This window comes from Hemitrygon akajei, unplaced genomic scaffold (genome assembly GCF_048418815.1).
Source record: "Hemitrygon akajei unplaced genomic scaffold, sHemAka1.3 Scf000126, whole genome shotgun sequence".
Taxonomy (NCBI): Eukaryota; Metazoa; Chordata; class Chondrichthyes; order Myliobatiformes; family Dasyatidae; genus Hemitrygon; species Hemitrygon akajei.
Genome location: NW_027332012.1, coordinates 1602570 through 1611158, shown reverse-complemented (window position 1 = coordinate 1611158; position 8589 = coordinate 1602570).

The window sequence follows — 8589 nt, the reverse complement described above, 5'->3', positions numbered from 1 at the left end:
AGCATTTTGTGTGTGTCGCTTGGACTTCCAGCATCTGCAGATTCTCTTGTTTTCCTTTAAAAAGGGAGCATGCCTTATGAAAAGGGAGCTTTGCATATGAGAATAGGATTGAGTGAACACGGCTTTTCCTCCTTGGAGCGACAGAGGATGAGAGGTGACCTGATGGAGGTGTACAAGATTGTTATGGGTGATGAACAGACCTGATGGACAATGGGGTACAGAGTTAATCATCCCCCCCCCATGAGAAACACGAACTATTACTGTTGCTATGCTGACCATGAGAAAGAGAGATGGAAAAACAAGCAAGAACATCGGCGACAGGTAAGAGAGAGGGGGAAATTGCTGATTAACCGTATTGTGACTCCTTTTTGAATTATTTACTGTTTCGCTGCAAGGACAATAGTTTGCTCATAAACATTCCTCAGTGGACTGAAGGAGTGGCCTTATTTGGTGGACAGAGTCATTCAGGAGTGATGGATAGCTGAGTCCCCGTGCATAGGGATAAAAGACAGGTCTGGAGAGACACCCTCCAGACCCGCCAGTGGACACTGATTGAGTGTTGGAACCCACAAGAAAGGTGGGGGCTTCGGAGACCGAACCAGGAGATCGGTCAGTAAAGCTCACAGTGTTACAGCAGGGCCGGTGGGGACTTGTGTGTGTGTCCACTCATGCCAGAGTGACGAGTCCACCACAGAAGAACGGTCTAGCAGAAAGACGGAGAGGTCATAACTGAATGACCACACCGATACAACGGATTAAGAAAGCAAAGGAAGGTTTGCCTGACTGTAGCTGTTACATCTCGCTCACTCTGTCTCTGTCTCTCTCCAACGATTACAACAACCATAATTACATCAGCACTCATGAACTGAACTGAACTTTATACTTTTCATTGACAATTTATTTACCCTAGACATCGATAGAGCTTGTTTATTATTGATTATTATTATTCCTACACTTTTAGGTTTGTTACTGCTAACTTGTTTTATATGTATATTTGCATTATTGATATGGTCTTTGCTTATTTTTATTAATAAACACCTTTAGTTTGTTACCACCAGACTCCAACGAATTCTTCTTTCTCTGCTGGTTAGACACCCAGCTACGGGGTAGGTAACAAGATAATGAGAATCATTGATCGTGTGGATAGTCAGAGGCTTTTTCCCCAGGGCTGAAATGGCTAGCACGAGAGGGCATAGTTTTAAGCTGCTTGGAAGTAGGTACAGAGGAGATGTCAGTTGTAAATTTGTTTACGCAGATTGTGGTGAGTGCTTGGAATGGGCTGCTGGCGGCAGTGGTGGAGGCGGAAACAATAGGGTATTTTAAGAGACTCCTGGATGGGTATATGTAGCTTAGAAAAATAGAGGGCTATGGGTAAGCCTAGGTTGTTCTAAGGTAGGGACATGTTCGGAACAGCTTTGTGGGTCGAAGCGCTTGCATGGAGCTGTAGGTTTTCTGTGTTTCTATGTTACATACCTCGAGCAGACTATGCAAACACACAGGCCGGTATCCTAGCAACAGTAAGGACTTGCAGCCGAAGCAGACAGACAGGTTTGGTAAAACAATGCCGAGGACTGTTGGGGGTTGGGCAGAACACTCCGGGAGGGGGAGGCACAGAATCCCAACTTTAAACGGAGCCCGTCTGAGGGGCGAACAGCAGATTCCCTTGAGAAAGCCACAGGACAGGGCGACACTATGTTGTCTGTCCCAGTCCATCAGTAATAACCCCACCAGCTGAACGTCCAGGTAACTTCAAACATTAAAATGAGGTTAATGAGGAGAAAGATCCCAATAAAGATACTTGGGGGACCTGGATAATGAAGACGTGGGCCATCTCAAAGTTGGGATAGTGAAGGGATACGGTGTATCTACGAGGAGGTTGACAAACCTAGAGGGATATTCTCCCTGCTGCCCACATCATCACATCCTTACAATGAAGCCGGTCGGGTGTTTAAGAATGCGTATGGAGTGTTGGACTTCATTAGTCGAAACATTAATCTCAAGGGCCATGTTGAGCTCTCGAAAAGTCTAGTTAGACGACACTGAGAGTTTTGTGTCATTTCTGGTCTCATCCTGATAGGAAAGTCGTGGAGGTTTTAGTGAGGGAGAGTAGGAAATTTGCCCAGGGCACTGTTTTGTTTCAGCCAGTATGCGGGTGTACGGCTGAATCACGGCAAACTGGAACTTGAACTTGAAACGGGAACGGGAAAGGCTGTAAACATCCCTCACCGTAGACGAGCCAGTTCTACATTAACCCTCCATCTCCCTCGGCAGATTCCAACACTTCTGAATGTGAGGACATTGGAGGATTCCCTCAAAGCAGCTGCACAAGTTGATAGACCGAAAGGCCATGATAGAAAGGATCACAATGGGAACATTAGGCCCATCGAGTCTGCCTGCCATCCCACCATGACTGATTTCTCCTTCTGTGCACATTCTGTTTGATTTCTGATCCTCGGTTCTTCTGGGGCCGCGTCCGTATAGTGGCACAGTGGACAGAATCTTCTGGAATGATGAGCTCGATTGTTGTTACCTGTGAGACTGGCCACACTCAGGGTGGAGGACTGATCATCAGCAGACACCCTCCCATTGTGATGTAGGAACCACGAGTCATATTTAAATGACAAAAACACAAATTTTAAACAAACAAATAAAAATAGCCGAATCACACCGAATCGTTGGTCACTGATTCCTACCCTGGCCAAAGCAGCGTGAGGGGAGAGAAATGCGGGACACACCGTTAAAGAGTCGCTTCTGACCGTGAACATAGAATTATAGAACCAAAAACAGGCCACTCATCCCACCTATCAGACGCCAAACTACCGTGCTGCCTCGACCCATCGACCGGATGCGTCGCTCCCCAAATCCCAGCCCTCATTACCTGTGCAGATCACTCTTAAATGTGGAAACCGAAGCCGCATCCACCACTTGCGCTGGCAGCCCGTTCCACACTCTCACCCCCTGAGTGAATGTTCCCACCTCACCTTCCCCTTCGGCACTTCAATGAAAAAACGTCTGAAATAGCCTCTCACATTTTTGCAAGAGCGACCAGCCCCATTTATTGGGCACCAGGACACACCATCTTTAATTACCCACAAAGTTTATTGAAAACTGCACCCAAACTAGACCATGATGCACCCCAGAATGTAGTTACAATCCTGTTACAAAATAAACATAATTATCTATCTGTATCCGGTATACAAACAACATATACACATTTACACATCCCCATCATGAGAGACATTGAATATTCCACCGTGTATGTTCGGAAAAGCACCACAAAGCCAACCCGGGCATATCAAACCGGTTTAAAACACTTTATTAAATATAACGGGGAAGACATTGAAGTGCATGCATTCAGCCAAACGACAAAAGAACGACAACACAATATTAGCGTGTGTAAGGAGTGTGTTTATCGAGCGCTGCCCATCACAAGCCGAATGGCCAAATCCTGCTCCTGTATCTTATGGTCTCCCATCGTCATGGAGCCTCAAATCTGGCTGCACAAGTTCATAGACCGAAGGGCGATGAGATAAAGGAGCAAAATTAGAACATTAGGCCCTTCCAGTCTGCCTGCTATCCCATCATGACTGATTGCTTCTCCTGTGGAAACTGTTTAATTTCTGATGCTTAGAGTTCTCCCGGGAGTTAAAAATAACTAGTGACCTTAATTTCAAAATTTTGGTTTATCTTAGAGTACAAACAAACATACAAATCCTCAGCAAACTAAACAAAGAGCTGAGAACGATGGCAAGAAGTGTAAGGCAAAAAAAGTCAGCGCTTCTGAAAAATCTATCACTTCTATAATAAGATAAAGGGATTTACTTTGATGACGATGAATTAATTAACAGGCTAATAAATTCTTCTCCTGCTTCCAGCCGGGTACAGGTGTCAACTTTACCGATGTTTCCATTACAAACTCTGCCATCTTCATCGGGGATGATGCCTGGGCATGTCTAGTCCAGTGGTATATATATTTCCGTCAGCCGCCCCGATTAGACATGCCCAGGCGTCGTCCCTGACGAAGATGCAGAGTTTGGTAATGGCATGTGGATTGAAATAGACACCTGTACCCGGTTGGAAGCCTGAGAAGAGTTTAAACGTCATCTACGCCGGGAAATCACTGGGTCCTTTATTTTAAATTAATACGCTGCATAATTTCAGTAAATGTAGCACATGTGTAATGTGCTCATCCTTAAACAATGAAAAGTGAGAAAGGTGATATATCGGTATGGAGAGGCCACTGCACAGGACTGGAAAATGCTGCAGAAAGTTGTAAACTCAGCCAGCTCCTTCATGGGCACTGGACTCCACAGCATCCAGGACACATTCAAAAGATGATGCCACAAAAAGGTGGCATCCATCATTAAGGACCCCCATCACCCAGGACATGCCTTCGTCTCATTGCTACCATCAAGGAGGATGTACAGGGTCCTGAACAGCCACTCACTGTTTCAGGTACAGCTCTTTTCCCCTCTGCTATAAGATTTCTGAATGGACAATGAGCCCATGAACAGTTGCTCAGTATTTTCCCTCTCTTTTGCACTACTTCTTAAATATAATGTTGTACATACTTCTTGTAATTTATACTTTTTATTACTATGTATTGCAATGTACTGCTGTCACAAAACAACAAATTTCACCACATATGCGGGTGACATTAAACCTGATTCTGATACACAAACACACACAGCTGGGCTCAGACATACAACACTCCCACATTCCTCCCTTTGTGACACCCTGCTTGCTCCGTGGCCCCCGGTATGAAGCTCAAACTGTTGCAACACCTGTCCTTTAAATTCATGGCTGAGGCTGTGTTGTATCTGTTCACTGTTTGAGTTCGATATTAAATGAAGAGCATTGAATGGGAAGGAAGGTTTGAATAGAAGAATAAAGATCTCCTCTGAAGGTATATGGGGTCCTGGTGAGAGCGTACAATGGAACACTGTATACAGGTCTGGTCTCTCTCCCTGAGAGTCAGTCTGTGGAATGAAGGGAATGAAGAGAAGGTTTCCCAGATTGATTTGGGGGGAGGGAAGGATGAGGAGGTGTCCTTAGAGAGATTATATGGACAGGGTAGCGGTAGGTATGATGTTTCCCGGCTGTGGTTTGGAACCAGGGATCCAGACTCAAAATCATGTCAGCTCAGCAGGACAGAGATGAGGAGAAGGTTTCTCACCCAGAGTGCGGTAAATATTTTTGAATTTTCCCCACAAGGTTTCTGAATTGAAAAGGCAAATTTGGTGTCTCAGCGATGTTGGGAACTTTGCATGAAAGTGGCGCTGAGGTGAAAGGTCAGGCATGTTCCGAATGGCGATGCATCCTCCTCTTTCTTATTTTCTAAAGCACAAGTTTGCCTTTGCGGTGAGAGCACCTCAGATCCATCAGCAGCCGTTGCAGTTATTTCATGTTCTCGTTATTTATTTCCCGAGAAAAATAAAAAAAAAAACCGCTGGAGGAACTCAACGGGTCAGGCAGCAACTGCAGCGATCTGTGGGGGGAAGTGGACAATCGACATTTTGAGTTGAGACATTCCAGATGAAGGATCTCGACCAGGAAGGGCAACTGTACATTTCTCACCACAATTCTTCCAGGATGATGTTTCTTACTGCAGGTTCCAGCATGTGCAGTCTCTTGGGCCTCTCTTTTCAGAACTTCTCCCTTTTAGTCCAGCCTCAGACTGAACCAGGCTCTTCTCTCCGGCTTCATTTCTGTTCTGCTTCTTCTTCAGCCCATCACGCCTACGGGTCGCCAACAGCAGCTCGCCAAAGACCCCAATCCAGGGCCCGGGTTGATCGGCCCAGTGGCTTCTTTTTTCACCACACGACTTCAATCGTCTTCCAGGGGATGGTCCTTCTGATCCCAGGGATGGTCCTTCTGATCCCGGGGTGGTCCTTCTGATCCCAGGGATGAGGCCTTTGGAGATTCAGTTGACGTTTCTGTCGCATTGGTTTTTTTTTCACAAGCCCAACCCTCCTCCTTTCACAGCCGGGCTTAGGCAGTCCAGGGCCACGTTTTCTTTACTGTTCCCACCTGTTTAACATTTTGCTGATCCCACTCTGATATGGAAATAGCCACATTTTTCCCCACTGAACACATCCAGCAAAACCACGGTCAGTGCCCGACACTGCAGCGTGCAGGGGATCAGCAGCTCCCCGAAAGTGAAAGCATTCTGAATCAGGAAATTGCTGGACTTAACGTGGCTTCGAAAGGAGAGACCGAGAGTTAGACCGAGAGTTGGACCGAGGAGACAATTTGTCCCATCTGCCTGGATTTCTTCACAGATCCAGTGTCACTGGAGTGTGGACACAACTTCTGTCACTCTTGTATCACACGGTGTTGGGAAAGGGAGGAGAGAAACTCCTGCCCGGAATGTAGAGAGGTGTTTGCTGACCGCACCCTCAGCGTGAATCGAGTCTTAGCAAATCTGGCTGAAAAAACTCGAAATCTAAACCTGAATCCGAAAGGGAAGGAAAGTAAACGTCACTGCGAGGAACATGAGGAAGAACTGAAGCTGTTTTGTGAAATGGACAAGACACTGATCTGTCTGGTCTGTAGAATTGCGCAGGAACACAGAGAGCACCGCTCCATGACGATTAAAGAAGCTGTTCAAATGTACAAGGTAAAATCAACCTGAATTCGATACTGACCCCATCGTCAAGTGTATCTCCAAAGTCCGACCTACCGCAACACGAGCCTCTATATCCAACTTATCCTGACATCTTTCACCATCTCCAGCCGGATTCTACCACCAAACACATCTCTCCCTACACCCAGCCCACTCAGAATCGCTGTCTACGTCACTCCTTTATCCACTCGCTCCTCTCCCTCCTGGCACTGACACCTGCAAGCGGGACAAGTGCTATACCTGTCTCCAACCTGTCTCCTGCTGCTGTTATGTATTGAACCAGAGGTGATTAGGTAAAATAACCCTTAGGAGACAGTGCTCACAACATGACTGAGCTCAACTTGAAATTTGATAAGGAGAAAGTAAAGTCTGATGTTGTAGTATTTCACTGGAGTAAAGGAAATTACAGTGGTCTGAAAGAAGAGTTGGCCAAAGCAAACTGGAAGAAGATGCTGGCAATGATGACAACAGAGCAGAAATGGTGTCAGTTTCTGGGAAAATGAGGAAGGTGCAGGATCGATGTATTCCAAAAATGAATAAATAATCAAATGGCAAAATAGTACAACTGTGGCAGACAAGGGAAGACAAGCTATTGTAAAGGCAAACGAGAGAGGCTACAACAAATCAAAAATTAGTAGGAAGACAGAGGATTCAGAAGCTTTAAACACCTACAGAGAGGAACTAAAATAATCATTGGGAGGAGAAGAATGAAATTTGAAACCAAGCTAGCAAACGATATCAAAGTGGATAGTAGAAGTATTTTTCCCAAGTAGGTAAATAAAATAAAAGAGATGAGAGTGGTAATAGGATCGCTAGAAAATGAGGCTGGATATACATTAACGGGGGACAAAGAGATGGCAGATGAACTAAATGAGTACTTTACACCAGTCTTCACCGTGCAAAACACTAGCACTGTGCCCGGTGTTGAAGGGTTCGAGAGAAGAGAAGTGAGCGCAGTTACTGTTACAAGGGAGAAGGTGCTCAAAAAGCTGAAAGACCTAAATGTACATAAGTCACCCGGATCAGATGAACTGCACCCTAGTGTTCTGAAAGAGGTAGCAACAGGCATTCTGGAGGCATTTGAAATGATCTTTCAAAAATCATTTGTCTCTGGCATCGTGTCAGAGGACCTGAAAATTTCAACTGTCGCTGCAGTCTTTTAGTAAGGAGGAAGGCAGCAGAAAGGAAATTATAGACCACTTAGCTTCACCTCTGTGGTTTCAAAGATGTTGGAGTCAATTGTTAAGTATGCCCATATGGAATACTTCGTGACACAGGACAAAATAGGACAAAGTCAGTATGGTTTCCTCAAGGGAAAATCTTGCCTGACAAACCTGTTGGAATTCCTTGAGGAGTTACAAGTAGTATAAAGGGGATGTAGTAGATCAGGGGTGTCATTTTAGATCAGGGGCCGGATTGGGCAAAATGCAGCTTCATGCGGGCCGGATCAGTTGGGCACGTGCTCCCACAGCTTTCGTTGCCTCCGTTTTTTTCAGCCAGCTCTCATGTGTCTCAGTCTCTGCTATAACTACAAAGTGTTTCACTTCACAAATTCTGTTTCTCATGAAGAAGACTGCCGAGCAAGCATTATTTTTATGATTGGTATTAACTTATAGTCATAGGCTACAAGAAAGTTGTGCTGAGGGAGAAGGAAAAGCGATGCTACGTTGGCTGAGATTGTTTTGGGAGCCACACCCTTTATGTTAATAAACTATTTGAAACTGAACATTAGCAGACACAAATGTAGACCTAACGAAACAAATTGTAAATGTAGGCTGCACAACTGCACCTAATTCTTATTAGCCTGCTTCTAGCAATCAAACCCAGAAAATGAACACAGTTAGCCTCTATTTTTTTATTGAAGTGATCACACTTACAATAATAGTCAGAAAATGAATGAAACACAATATTATGACACTCAATATTCCATAATGCATTTTGCTTACATGTCGCAGAGCATCAAA